The sequence below is a fragment of the Dama dama genome, chromosome 11 (genome assembly GCF_033118175.1).
Source record: "Dama dama isolate Ldn47 chromosome 11, ASM3311817v1, whole genome shotgun sequence".
Lineage (NCBI taxonomy): Eukaryota > Metazoa > Chordata > Mammalia > Artiodactyla > Cervidae > Dama > Dama dama.
Genome location: NC_083691.1, coordinates 92,337,207 through 92,350,907, shown reverse-complemented (window position 1 = coordinate 92,350,907; position 13,701 = coordinate 92,337,207). Strand labels below are relative to the sequence as shown.

The 13,701-nt window shown below is 42.3% G+C and overlaps 1 pseudogene; it reads right to left on the bottom strand.

The window, feature by feature from the left end:
* Positions 1-12,373: 12,373 nt before the first annotated feature.
* Positions 12,374-13,057, bottom strand: LOC133065342 (formin-binding protein 1-like; annotated as a pseudogene).
* Between the last annotated feature and the right edge of the window lie 644 nt (positions 13,058-13,701).

The window sequence follows — 13,701 nt, the reverse complement described above, 5'->3', positions numbered from 1 at the left end:
GCACCCTTTGCGCCCTGGTGGAAGGTTGAGCCCACCTGCCATAACAGAAGCTGAAAAGCCTTGCTTTCCTAGCTCCCTGGCAAAGAAGGCACAGACAGATGACCTAGACTCAGCCAATCAGATGGATCCGCCTTGAGCTCTGCACTGGGAGCAAGGGACGCTGTGAAGCAGGGGCAGTGGCGTGTCCATTTTGGCAGCTGTGGCAGCAATGTCCAGTGTCCTGGGAGGTGTCTGTGTCATCGGCCACCATCTCCGGAGTCCATGGTGGTAGTCACACTGTCTGCAGCATGATTTGGGCTTTGTCTTCCTCTTCCAGTCCATTTTCAGAAGCCGCTTCATCAGTGTTCCCAGAAATTCTACGATTACCCCCAGGTCCTTTCACTAAGTTCTTTTCTGCTCACATTGGCCTAGTCAGTGTCTGATGCTTACAAACCAGAGCCCTGGTGGGCGCACCTGCCCTGCACAGGGCGTGCAGCTCCTGCTTCCTGCTCCCGCCTCCCCGCTGGACAGCTGAGAAATCCCATCCACTGCCACTCAATCCTCCACGTGACCTGTCACCATGGCGATGGGAGGTTGACCATCTACTCCTTCCTGAAACTCCTGTGTGTTCCATGGAACTGACCACCAGATAAATCATTGGTCACTATTAGTTCTTAGGATTCCTCTTACCTCCCTAAGAAATAAAAGTATGTAGGTAAAACAACTTTGAGCTCTGGAGCAGCACAAATTTTAAATATTCTGTTCACATACTGTGCCCTCATTTTTTGGTTTAAAATTGTTGTCTAACCCCACAGTATAGGGGAGGGATTGGTGTCCTGCCAAGGCAGAACTGACTTTTACAGGGAATAGATTCATTCAGTTCTATCAGAGTTGATAAGAAAGGATAAAAGAGAACTAAGGGCCCAAGGCACCCCTGAAAGAGCTACACACCCTGGAGGACAGCTTTCAGGTGGTGTAGTGAGGAAACACCTAGGTTGCAGAGACACGAAGAAGGCAGGGGTGGGGGAGAACAGAGAGACCACAGAATTAGATACACGTTGATTACTTGTGTGGAGCCTAATTATCCTCTTGAGGGTGGGCTGGACACAGTGATCTGCTTCTAAAGAACAGATTAAAGTGGAAGTGACAGTGTACAGCTGCAGAGACCAGGTCATAAAAGGCATTGTGGCCTCCTCCTTGCTCTCTTGGACAGCTTTGCTCTGGGGGAAGGAGCTGCCATATTGTGAGGACACTCAAGCAGCCTGTAGAGAGGTCCAGGTGATGAGGAACCAGGAGTCTCCAACAGTCAGTGAAGTAGGCCTGCCAGCAGTCCCAGATGACACCTTGACTGCAAACAGCCAGAACTACTCAGCTAGGCTACTCCTCAGTTGCTGACTGATAGAAACTGTGAGATAATGTTTGTTGTTTGCAACTATAACATTATGGGATAAACTTTTATGCAGCAATAGATAACTGATACACATGTGCATTACTAGGACAACACGGGATTACACATATTAAAGGAAGGGCTGTAAAGCCAAACTGCAGAAAGGACAGGGCTACAGCTAAGGTCAGGACCACCGCCAGCACCACCTGGGGCTCCTTGCCTCTCCTGTCCGCTCTCTGCAGGTCTGCCTTATTCTCTCACTGTCAATCAGCGTTCACCACATGCTGTCAGTATACAATGGACTATACCGCCAGTAGCTCCTAATATCTTAATGTGTACCTCATGAAAAGGGCAGGAGAATGCAATGGCACCCCACTCCAGTACTCTTGCCTGGAAAATCCCATGGACGGAGGAGCCTGGTAAACTGCACTCAGTGGGGTCACTAGGAGTCGGACAGGACTGAGCGACTTCACTTTCACTTTTCACTCTCATGCACTGGAGAAGGAAATGGCAACCCACTCCAGTGTTCTTGCCTGGAGAATCCCAGGGACAGGGGAGCCTGGTGGGCTGCTGTCTATGGGGTCGCACAGAGTCGGACACGACTTAGCAGCAGCAGCATGAGAAAGACAGACTTTCCTTCCAACTTCCGCTTCAAAGGAGGCTGGGGAGGGCCTCCAATCAGGGGCCACCTGGACTAATCAGCGGGAGTCCAGGCGCTACAGTGCACTGAGCCTCCCTCCCGACTCTGGTTTGGAGTGGAGGGAGGAAAACCTCCGAAAGAAGCAGGGGTTCTGCTTTCCAAAGCAGAGACAGGGGCAAGACAACAGGTATGCTCAACTGCAGGAAAAGGTGAGTGAGAGATTCGGGAGAGAAAGCCTGATAGGAGCTGGCAGCACTAGAGGAACTTGGATCTTCCCTCTGCTTCACCACACCCCTGCCCCAGAGGACTCTCCCACCCACCCCCAGTTGTTCTGACTCCCAAATTAAAAGGCAAGCTGGGAGAGGAATCACAGTATTTCTTTTTAGTTGATCGAATAAGAAGAAACTGTTTAATGTTAGCAGCCACAGTATATATCACATTGCATCTGATACAGCTAATTCCTAGAGCTTAGATTAACGGCTACTTACGGAAACTGCTGAATTAAGATGATACATTTTCTGAGTGAAGTGTCCTTTTAAAAAACAGTGTATAGTTTTCCTGTGGAAAATCCAAGCTGACTAAGCAAGTCAACCTAAGTAAAGGACATTGCCAGGTCCACTGGCCCGCCCTGTTTTGTTAAGAGGGGTTCCTGCGGGGCCCCCCTTCCCCGGATCAGAGCACCCAACTAGCAGTGGTGGGACAGGCTGGCCTGCAACCTGGGAGAGGACTAGGGCCACAACGTCCCACCCAGACAATGGCAGTGCCAGGGGGTCAATAGATTCAAATTCCTTTCTTGGGAATCCTGACTGGAAAGGGTGAGTACAGACCAAAGGACAGCTACTGGCTGGTGGAAAGCTCTGGGCAAACAAATCTGGTTCAGATCGGGAAATATGAAGAGCATCAGTCAAGGAGAAGCGGAAATTGAAACAAAAAAACGGACTAGGAGCTGTCATGAGGGGCATTGGTTAAGTCCGAGTTAAGAAGTCAACACTAGGAAATAAAGACAGCGATTCTCAACCTACTGCAAATCAGAACTACCTCGAGTAGTATTTTTAAAATACCCATACCTGGTCCCTCCCAGGTCAGATAGACCGGCTAGTGGATGCAGGAGCCTAAGTTAAAGACAGACTCGACGTGACCCGTCAGGGATTCGTTAGAGCCCCCGGCGTTGGGACCCACCCCTCAGACCCCTTTCGCCTGCCCTGCCCACCGCCGTGGCCCTCTAGGGAGCTGCGCATGCGTCAGTCGGCCAGCTCGCCTCCCGCGGCCAGGGGGCGCAACCCCCAGGCCCCTGGCTGCACGGAGTAGACCGCGGCCGTGCGCGCCGCCGCCGAGCCCGGCGCAGCCCCGACCTGGCCTGGGCGGAGGCCGCGCTGCTACGCGCGGAGGCAGACCCGGGGGACCCAGGGCCAGCAGGCCGGACCTCCGCTAGCCTCGACCCTCTCCGGGGAGCCGCAAAGAGCCGCCGGGAGCGGAGCCGGTCCGTGTTCCCGCCCTGCGCTCGCTCGCGACAACTCAAAGCCGCCGGCGCGCCTTGGACACCCGGGCGGAGGGCCGCGGCCACGGCTCAGCGCAGCCCCCAAGGCCCAGCCCCGCCCCCTCGCGCCGGGCCGGACCTCCCCGGGGCTCCGGCGCCCCTCGCCTGGCCGCGGCGGGGTCTCCACCCCTCGCCCGCGGGGCCGGCTTTGGACGCCTTTTTGTTTGTGTTTGCTCTGACAGTGTTGGTAGGTGGAAGTCTTCGGTTTGGCACCTCGTTTCAGGGAACTGATCCCTTCTTAAGCTGTAATAAAATACTGATACTGTGAATTTAAAGGAACATTTATGTACTTAAATTTTTTTTAGAAAAACGTAATATTTATTAGACAGAAAAGAGGATACATACAAGTAAAAGGTGACAGACGGTTTCATAATAAAAAGAAACAATCATGTTGACCTTTGTTCAAACGCAGTTTATTCAAAACCCCAGTGTCTAGGGTAGCCTGCTGTCTTATTGAGCAGGCAGCTTCCCTAGGGGTTATGAAAGCAAAATGGTTGTTAGGGAGCAGAATAACCAGATAAACAAATGGATAAACGTGTAAGAAGTTAAAACAACTGAAGTTCAATTAATCACTTTGTGTTATTCAGTTGCTCAGTCGTGTCCAACTGTTTGTGACCCCATCAACTGCAGCCATTCCAGGCTTCCCTATCTTTCACTATCTCCCAGAGTGTGCTCAAATTCGTGTCCATTGAGTCAGTGATGCCATCCAACCATCTCATCCCATGTTTCCCCCTTCTCCTCTTGCCCTCAGTGTTTCCTAGCATCAGGGTCTTTTCCAATGAGTAGGCTGTTGTCATCAGATGGCCAGAGTGTTGGAGCTTCAGCTTCAGCACCAGTCCTTTCAATGAATATTCAGGGTTGATTTCCTTTAGGATTGACTGGTTTGATCTCCTTGCAGTCCAATGGACTCTTAAGAGTCTTCTCCAACACCACAGTTTCAAAGCATCTATTCTTCAGCGCTCAGCCTTCTTGTTTCTACTCTCACATATGTGTATGACTACTGGAAAAGCCATAGCTTTGACTGTACAGATCTTTGTCAGTGGAATGATGTCTGCTTTTTAATACACTTTTTAGGTTTGTCATTGGGCTTCTCTCGTAGCTCAGTTGGTAAAGAATCTGCCTGCAATGCAGGACACCCTGAGTCAGGAAGATCCCCTGGCAAAGGAAATGGCAACACACTCCAGTATTCTTGCCTGGAGAATCCCATGGACAGAGGAGCCTGGCAGGCTATAGTCCATGGGGTTTAAAGAGTCAGACACGACTTAGCAACTAAACCACCACTACCTAGGTTTGTCATAGCTATTCTTCCAAGGAGCAAGTCTTTTAATTTCGTGGCTGCAGTCACCATCCACATTGATTTTGGAACCCAAGGAAATGAAATCTGACCCTGTTTCCACTTTTTCCCTATCTATTTGCCACGAAGTGGTAGGACTGGATGCCACGATCTTCATTTTTTTGAATGCTGGGTTTTAAGCCAGCTTTTTTGCTCTCTTTCACCTTCATAAAGAGGCTCTTTAGTTTTTCTTCACTATCTGCCATTCAAGTGGTATTGTCTGCATATCTGAGGTTGTTATTTCTCCCAGCAATCTTGATTCCAGCTTGTGAGTCATCCAGCCCAGCATTTTGTATGATGTAATCTGCTTATAAGTTAAATAAGCAGAGTGACAATATACAGCCTCGTATATTCCTTGTATAGTCCTTTCCCAATTTTGAACCAGTCCCCTATTGGCGTGTCCAGTTCTAACTGTTGCTTCACTTTAGGTTTTTGGCTTTTTATAAGCAGTTTATCCCTGGAGAAGGGAATGACAACCTACTCCAGTACTCTTGCCTGGAGAATCCCATGGACAGAGGAACCTGGCAGGCTACAGTCCATGGGGTTGCAAAGAGTTGAACAGGACTAACGAAGGGCACACACAGCACAGTTTGCCTAGCTTTCCTTTTGTTTTTAAAACTAATTTTATTTGTCCAAGTGAAACCTTTTTTAAATGGCTACACTGGGTCGTCACTGGGGCACTTGGGTTTTCTCTAGTTGCTTCAAGCAGGGTCTCCCCTCCAGCTGCAGGCACAGTCTTGCGGGGCTTGCCTCACAGCATGGCCTCTAGGCACACAGACTCTAGAGCGCAAAGCTCAGTAATTGTGGCTCATGGGCTTAGCTGCCCTTCGGCGTATGGAATATTCCTGGACCATGGATCAAACTCATATCCCCTGCATTGGCAGGTGGATTCTTTTACCACTGGACCACCAGGGAAGTCCTATATAACTGTTTTTAGAGCAGTTTTAGATTTACCAAAAAAAAAGGTAAAGAGAGTTCTTCTATATCACACTTTCTCCTAGTATTAACAGCTTACATTATTATGGCACATTTGGTACAGTTAGTAAACCAATACTGATACAGTATTAAAAATTAAAGCCCAAAGTTTATTCAGATTTCCATTGTTTTCCCCTAATGTCTTAGCCAGGTAGCCCCTCCACCATACCGCATTATTTTTAGTCATACTGTCTCCTTAGGCCTCTGTCCCTCAGGAGAGTTTATCAGAATTTCTTTGTTTTTGGTGACTCTTTGAATAGCAGTACACACAAATATATTCTGGGGGTAAATTATGGATGTGCTTGATTGAAAGCAAAACCACAAAAGGAGTCACAATCCAGTTGGCCAATTGAAAATTATTCTAAACATTTTGGCAAACATTAGATAATCACATCTTAGACACCACACACACACACACACACAAACAGAAGTGCTCCAACATTATTAAAAAGAAAACCCTGAGTTTCAGACCTTAGGAAGTAAAGGCTTCACCCAAACAGGATGAGTTTAAAGGAAGGCATTATCTGGAGTAGGGTTTGGTAGATTTATAAACAAGGTTAGAAAGGAAAGACTTCAACACACACATTGTTACCCAGTAAGTGAAACTGCAGAACACATTTCAGGACTTAGTAGAGCATAAGTTCTTCTGTGTTGGTGCTGAAAGAATTCAGTGAAAGGCAGAATGTCAGATAAGAAAAAAGTTTATTAGTATAGGACACTTGTGAGGGGGTACAGATGAGTAGGCAAGGGAGTCCCTCTCCAAAAGCTGGGTGAACTGCGTTTCTATAATCAAAGGAAAAATGGAGAGAGAAGGAAGACCACCTTCTTCCTCATTCTTGATTAGACATAAAACTTTTACCGTCAGCTCCTCCTCCATGCCAAGTGCGGGAGTTTTCTTGTCCCTACATGGTCAAACTAGGACTATCATGGTGCAAAGGAAATGGGCAAAAAGCCTGTGACATATACTAAAATTGGTAAATCATCTCAGGTTTCAGTTTAATGTCATCTATCCCCTATATATTTGTTTTTAATGTTCTCAGAGGAGCCTGTCCTATGAATTATTAACTTACTGACCTCACTGGGCAGGATGTGGGTCTCATTCCACCATTGTTTTATTGTTTAGGAGCATGTCTCATGTTACTGTTGCATGATTTTGTTGCTACACAAGTCTGCCTTCTTGAGTGATCATTAACTTACAGGGGTCTCTCATACTTTTTTTTTTTTTTAACCTATAATCCTTTAGCGGGATTAACTATTTAATCACCTACTTTGCCCCTTCACTCTGTACCTATCATAAATGTGTTATTATTAACCTGTAAAATAAAGGAAGAAAACTTTATAAACAGGCTGAAATTTTCCTTCCTTCATTTAACAGAGAACTGTTGGAAGAAAATAATACCTTGGGTAGAAATGGAAATTCCAGATGCTTTGGAAATTGTTCAGTAATTTTTCCAACACTTCAGGCACTGACCAAAGCAACTGAAGCTACAAAATATCTTGAACTATTTACTCACTGTCCCATATCTTCATCTGTTTTTGGTGCAGAGACTACAACTTAAAATACTGACCATAAGTTTATGCACACAACACTTGTTCTGTACAAGCCGATTGAGCTATTTTCTGAATCAAATTTGCAAAGTCCTAAAGAAAAATAAACTTCAAAGAACAGAATGTTTTTCAAGTCAGTCTCTTTAAAAGCTATTGTTAACTTGCTCTATTCTAGACTTTTTCTGGTAGTTAATAGTTTGGAAATGAGCTCATAATCTGATATAAGAAGGTCAGATTTTAATATCTTTGGTCTCCATTCACCTGATTAAACGTCAGAAGCAGTTAATGTACTAGTTTAATGAGCATGATGGCTCATTAAAACAAATATCCTTCATTTAAGTGTCAGCTGATTTTCTTGCTGCAAGACTTAAAAAAGAAGAACTAAAACAATCCCCTGAAGAGGTCTGGATCTAGATAACTGGCTTTATCAATATCATGTCAGTAAAGGCATACTAATTCAAAAGAAATTTTAATTATAAAATTTTAGAAATTACATTAAACATAGTTGTAAGTTGGGCTGTCATTAAGTACAGTCCACTACATTTCACTTTGGTAGCTAGTGTAAAAAGTAAGCTGATTGCAACTAACTTACCTTGAAACACAGGTCACCCTGAGCAACAAGTATGAGGCCCTCCTGACATCTTCTGGTCCTCTGATGTGTGCTTATGAAATGAGCCCATAAAGTGGGGGCAAAAAGGTAATTTTCCTATCTAAAAGTAGGACAGACATGAATAAATATTTTTCAAAGCCAAAAAAAAAAGAATATGTCTCAACCTAATCCTTCCTTCTGACCCATTTATAACTGGTTCTCTGTGATCTCTGGGTAAATCTCTTTATTGAGAATAAACACTGGATTAGGTAGCTGATGATGCATGTGACTGTTTCACTATCCATCCTCCTACTTTAGTGCTAATTTAAGAATGCATATCCTATGTGGTCAGATTTCTTTAAAGACAGTGAGAAATGTTTATTTTATCCTAGCTAAAGTTAATCACATTTTCTGAAGTGAGCCCTTACATTTACTGCTTTTTAAAAGTTTCAGTAAACTAAAAAAAAATTAAATTAAATTTAGGTCTTAACTGTAGTTATCACCACACTACATTCAAGTTATAGCCCAGCCTGGGAAAGTGTGAGCTGAATACAGCTGCTTCCGCCACCACACTTCCAGCTGAAATAGCACCAAGGTGACTGAGGAGTGGACATGCACTGTTTTCATGTCTAGACTGTCTGATCTACAATTTGGTGGAGGGCCCAGCTGGTGCCATGTGTAAAACTCAACAGGTTGATTGACTAAACTTTTACAGATTTCAGTTAGTTATTTGGGATCACATAGACATGCTGAGAAAATCATGATGAACTAACCACAATCTTCACCACAGTTACCCATTTGATACCAATTAAGTATTTTCTTATTTACTTTACTCGAGTAAGATTTTATTTTGTTCAAGATTTCCTCCAAGTGAATAATGGCAAAGTTTAGCAAACTAGCATTGTTCAATTTATTAAGTTACAAAAAGTAACATTCATGCTTCAATTTATGACAAACTCTATATATAAATAAAGGAGCAGAAGCACCCTACTATGCTTTTTCATTCAGAAATAATGATTAGGAGGTAGAATGCAACTTTTTGTTATTTATAGATGCTGCCAAAGGTAGAAATGTTTGTCAGATTTCAAATACTGTAAGTTGTAAATTGGCAGTTGGCAGCTTTGAATGTAAAACTTCATCTTAGCAGGAGAAACTTGACTAAGGGTCAAAATTTAGTCAAGGAATATTAATAAATAAAATAATTTATTAATAATTAATAAATAAAACATGTATTGTGGTGCTATCCATCCATCCAGTATTTTTTAAAATGTATCATTTATTTATTTGACTGTGCTGGGTCTTAGTTGTAGCATGCGAACTCTTAGTTGGGGCATATGGGATTTAGTTCCCTGACCTGGGATCGAATCTGGGCCCTCTACATTGGGAGTGTGGAGTCTTAGCCACTGGACCTCCAAGGAAGTCCCTATGCAATATTTTGAAGAACTTCCTGTAATATTCACCGTTGTGGGTAGGAAAAACTCCAGTGTTGTTGATTTTTTTTAAGTTTTTAACGTGATATTAAATATAAGCATGCCTTGTTTATATCTCTCTTCATTTTATTGTGCTTTGCAGATATTGCATTATTTGCAGGTTGAAGGTTTGTGGCAACCTTCATTGAGAAAATCTATAGGCACCATTTCCTAACAACATTTGCTCACTTTGTGTCTCTGTGTCACATTTTAGTAATTCTTCCAATAGTTCAAAAAATTTAAAAAAAATTTCATCATTGCTGTATTTGTTATGATGATCTGTGATCTTTGATCTTTGATGTTGCTATTTTAAAAAATTTTATTAGAGTGTAGTTGATTTTAAAATGTGTTAATTTTTGCTGTACAGCAAAGTGAATCAGTTATAGATGTAAATATGTACATTCTTTTAAAACTTCTTTTCCAATATAGGTCATTACAGTGTATTGAGAAGAGTTTTCTGTGCTGTAGAGTAGGTCCTTATGAGTCGTCTATTTTATATAGTAGTGTGTATATGTCAGTAACCATCCCCTCCAGTTTATCCCTCCCCCACCTTTCCCTCCTGGCAACCATAACTTTATTTTCTACATCTGTGACTTTCCTTCTCTTTTGTAAATAAGTTAATTTGTACCCCCTCTTTTTAAAGGTTTCTTATATAAGCAATTATCATATGATATTTGTTTTTCTCTGTCTGCCTTACTTCACTCAGTATGAAAATCTGCAGGTCCATCCATATTGCTGCAAATGATATTATTTCATTTTTTTAATGGCCAAGTTGATGTTACTATTGTAATTGCTTTGGGGAGCCATGCATCTTGTCCATATAAGATAGCAAACTAAACAAACTAAACGTTGTGTGTCTTCTGACTGCTTACCGACAAGCCATTCCCCATCTCTCTCCTTCTCCTTGGGCCTCCCTATTTCCTGAGACACAACAATATTGAAGTTAGACCAATTAATAACCCGAAGATGGCCTCTAAGCGTTCAAGTTAAAGAAAGAGTTGCACATCTCTCACTTTAAATCAAAAGCTAGAAATAATTAGCTAGGTGCTAATGCATCTGGTGGTTTTATGGTGAAACCAGGGCTCATTTACCATTGTAAAAATCCTCAGGTCCTTAAGAATTACGCTAGATTTGCTCTCTCTGTGCTCTGCAAGTGGAACAATAAAGCCTGGATGACAGCACATCTGTTTATTACATGACTTATGGAATATTTTAGGCCCACTGTTGAGACTTGCTGCTATTAAAAAGAAAGATTCCTTTCGAAATATTACTGTTCATTGACAATGCACATGGTCACCCAAGAGGTCTGATGGAGATATACAATGAGATTAACATTGTTTTCATATCTGCTAACCCAACTCAGGACTTTCTAGGTGGCTCAGCGGTAAAGAATCTGCCTGCAATGTAGGAGGTGGGTTCAATTCCTGGGTCAGGAATATCTCCTGGATGAAGAAATGGCAACCTATTCCAATATTCTTGCCGGGAAAATCCCATGGACAGAGGGGCCTGGCGGGCTACAGTCCATGGGGTTGCAAAGAGTCGGACATGACTGAGTACACACACACAATACAACACTCATTCTGCAGCCAAGGGGTAATTTTGACTTTCAAGTGTTAGTAGTTAAGAAGTACATTTTTTATTTTATTAGTCATAGTTGATTTAAACTAAACAAGAAAAACTTGGCAATATCTATTAAAGTTCAGATAGAAAATAAAAGGAATGCATTTTGTAAGGTCATAGCTGCCATAGTTAGTGATTCCTCGGATGGATCTGGGCAAAGTCAATTGAAAACCCTCTGAATTGGAAAGGTTTAGCCATTCTAGATGCCATTAAGAACATTCATGATTCATGGGAAGAGGTCAAAACATCATACATTAATAGGGGTTTGGAAGAAGTTGATTCCAGTCTTCACAGATAGCTTTAAAGGGTTCAAGACGTTCCTGGAGGAAGTAACTGCAGATGTGGTGGAAATAGCAAGAAGACTGGGATTAGAAGTGGAGCCTGAAGATGTGACTGAGTCGCTATAATCTCATGATAAAACTTTTCACAGATGAAGGATTTCTTCTTATTGATATAGGTATGCTGTTCTTTCAGACATAAAGCTATTGCACACTTACTAGGCTACAGTGTAGCGTAAACATAACTTTTATATGCACTGGAAAGCCAAAAAAAGTCTTGTGACTTTATTATCATATTCACTTTATTGTGGTAATCTGAAACCAAACTTGCAATATTTGCAAACTTGCAAAGAAAGGGGTTTCCCGAGCTGGAATCTGCTCCTGGTGAAGATACTGTAAAGACTGTTGAAATGACTGTAAAGAATCTAGAATATTACATAGACATAGTTGATTGATAAGGCAATGACTGGTTTGAGAGAATTGACTCCAGTTTTGAAAGATGTTCAACTGTGAGTAAAATGCTATCAAACAGCATTGCATACTACAGAGAAATTGTCCATGAAAGGAAGAGTCAATAGATGTGGCAAATTTCATTGCTGTCTTATTTTAGGAAATTTCCATAGCCATCCCCCTCTCAGAAACTGCCACCTCAATCAGTCAGTAGCCATCAACACTGGGGCAAGATACTCCACCAGCAAAAAGACTTAACTTGCTGAAGTCTCAGATGATGGTTACTATTTTTTAGCAATAAAGTATTTTTAAAAATTAAGATGTATGTTGTTCTTTCAGACATAATAGTATTGCACACTTACTAAACTTCGGTAGAGCATAAACATAACTTTTATATGCACCAGGAAACCAGAAACAAATCATGTGACTGTATTATCATATTCACTTTATTGCAGTGGTCTAGAACCAAACTGGAATATCTCTGAGGTTTGCCTGCATACATCTTAGCACCTTTGCTATTTTTATCCAAACAGACTTTGACAAAGTAGGAAAATAATCCTTTTCATATTCATTGCTTCAAATGCAGAATCACTTTCATTTCCTCTATAACATACAATGTTTCTACTTCAATTACTGAAAGAATTCCTTCATTCTGAGCTTGTAATATGTAGAGCTTTACAAGTCCCTGTAGGGAGAAGCGATTCCTATCAAAATTCATGGCCAAACCTGGTCCATGGCCAAACCTGGCCCTCACTCTCCTGACTTTGCTTCTCTGTGTAACTGGTGTCTGTGTTCCTCCAGTCTTGGGCACAGTTATTTGGAACTGCGGTTTATGTGCATTCCACTCTGTTGTCAGGCCTGTTTACTTGGTGCTGGGAACTTGCATTCAACCTCAGTCAACTACACTTCAAGTTTCTGGGCCTCTAGACACAGTTTTCCTATGTATATGCTTCATATACATACATACATACATACATATATACACACACACACACACTCTCTTTCTCTATATATAATGTGTTTCATATACATATATACATACATTTAATCTGTGCCTGAAACTGGTTGGGTCTCCCATTTGAGGATTCTTTAGACAGTCACTCTTCATTTTTGTTAGGCCATCTCTTTGATCCATCTCCATTTGAATTTCTTTATTCAATTCCCTGACTTTATACAGCTTTTCCCTTCTTTGTTGAAGGGAAAGATTGCTGGAACTCTCTCGTGTTGCATTCCCCCCAACCCCCCACTGCATCATACTTTAGGTTTTTAAAGAAGTGAATTTGAGGTTTGAAGATCATGAACTCATTGGATCAATTAGTTCCTTTTACTGTATGAGAGATTTATTTAATTTATTTTTTAATACTTTATTATTTTATCAGCTGTGTTGGGTCTTTGCTGCAGCATAGGGGCTCAGTAGCTGCCTAGGCAGGCTTAGTTGCTGTGGGGCATGTGGGATCTTTGTTCTCCAGCCAGGGATGAACCCCCATACCCTGCATGGGAAGGCGGACTTTTAACAACTGGGCCACCAAGGAAGTCTCATAAACAGCCATAACTTTTCTTTGGATTTGCTATCAGATTTGACTTCTGATTTGCCTTCTCTGCAATTTGAAAGACTATTATCAGACACAGTATATGTCACTGGCTGAGTGTCATCCTCAGATGTCTCCAGGAGGCTCAGTCTCTGACTTGATAGTTTCTATTATCAACTGTGACATTTATTTGATCATTGATTAAGCTGTCTTAACTATGGTATCCACAAGCATTTCACATTGACTGCTATTGCCTGTTGATCAATCTCTGCATGTCTTCATTGATTTTCTGGTTCTCACTATCCTTCTTTCCTCCATCTCTTGTATTTTCTGAAAGATATGTGAATATGGATATATGAGGATAGGT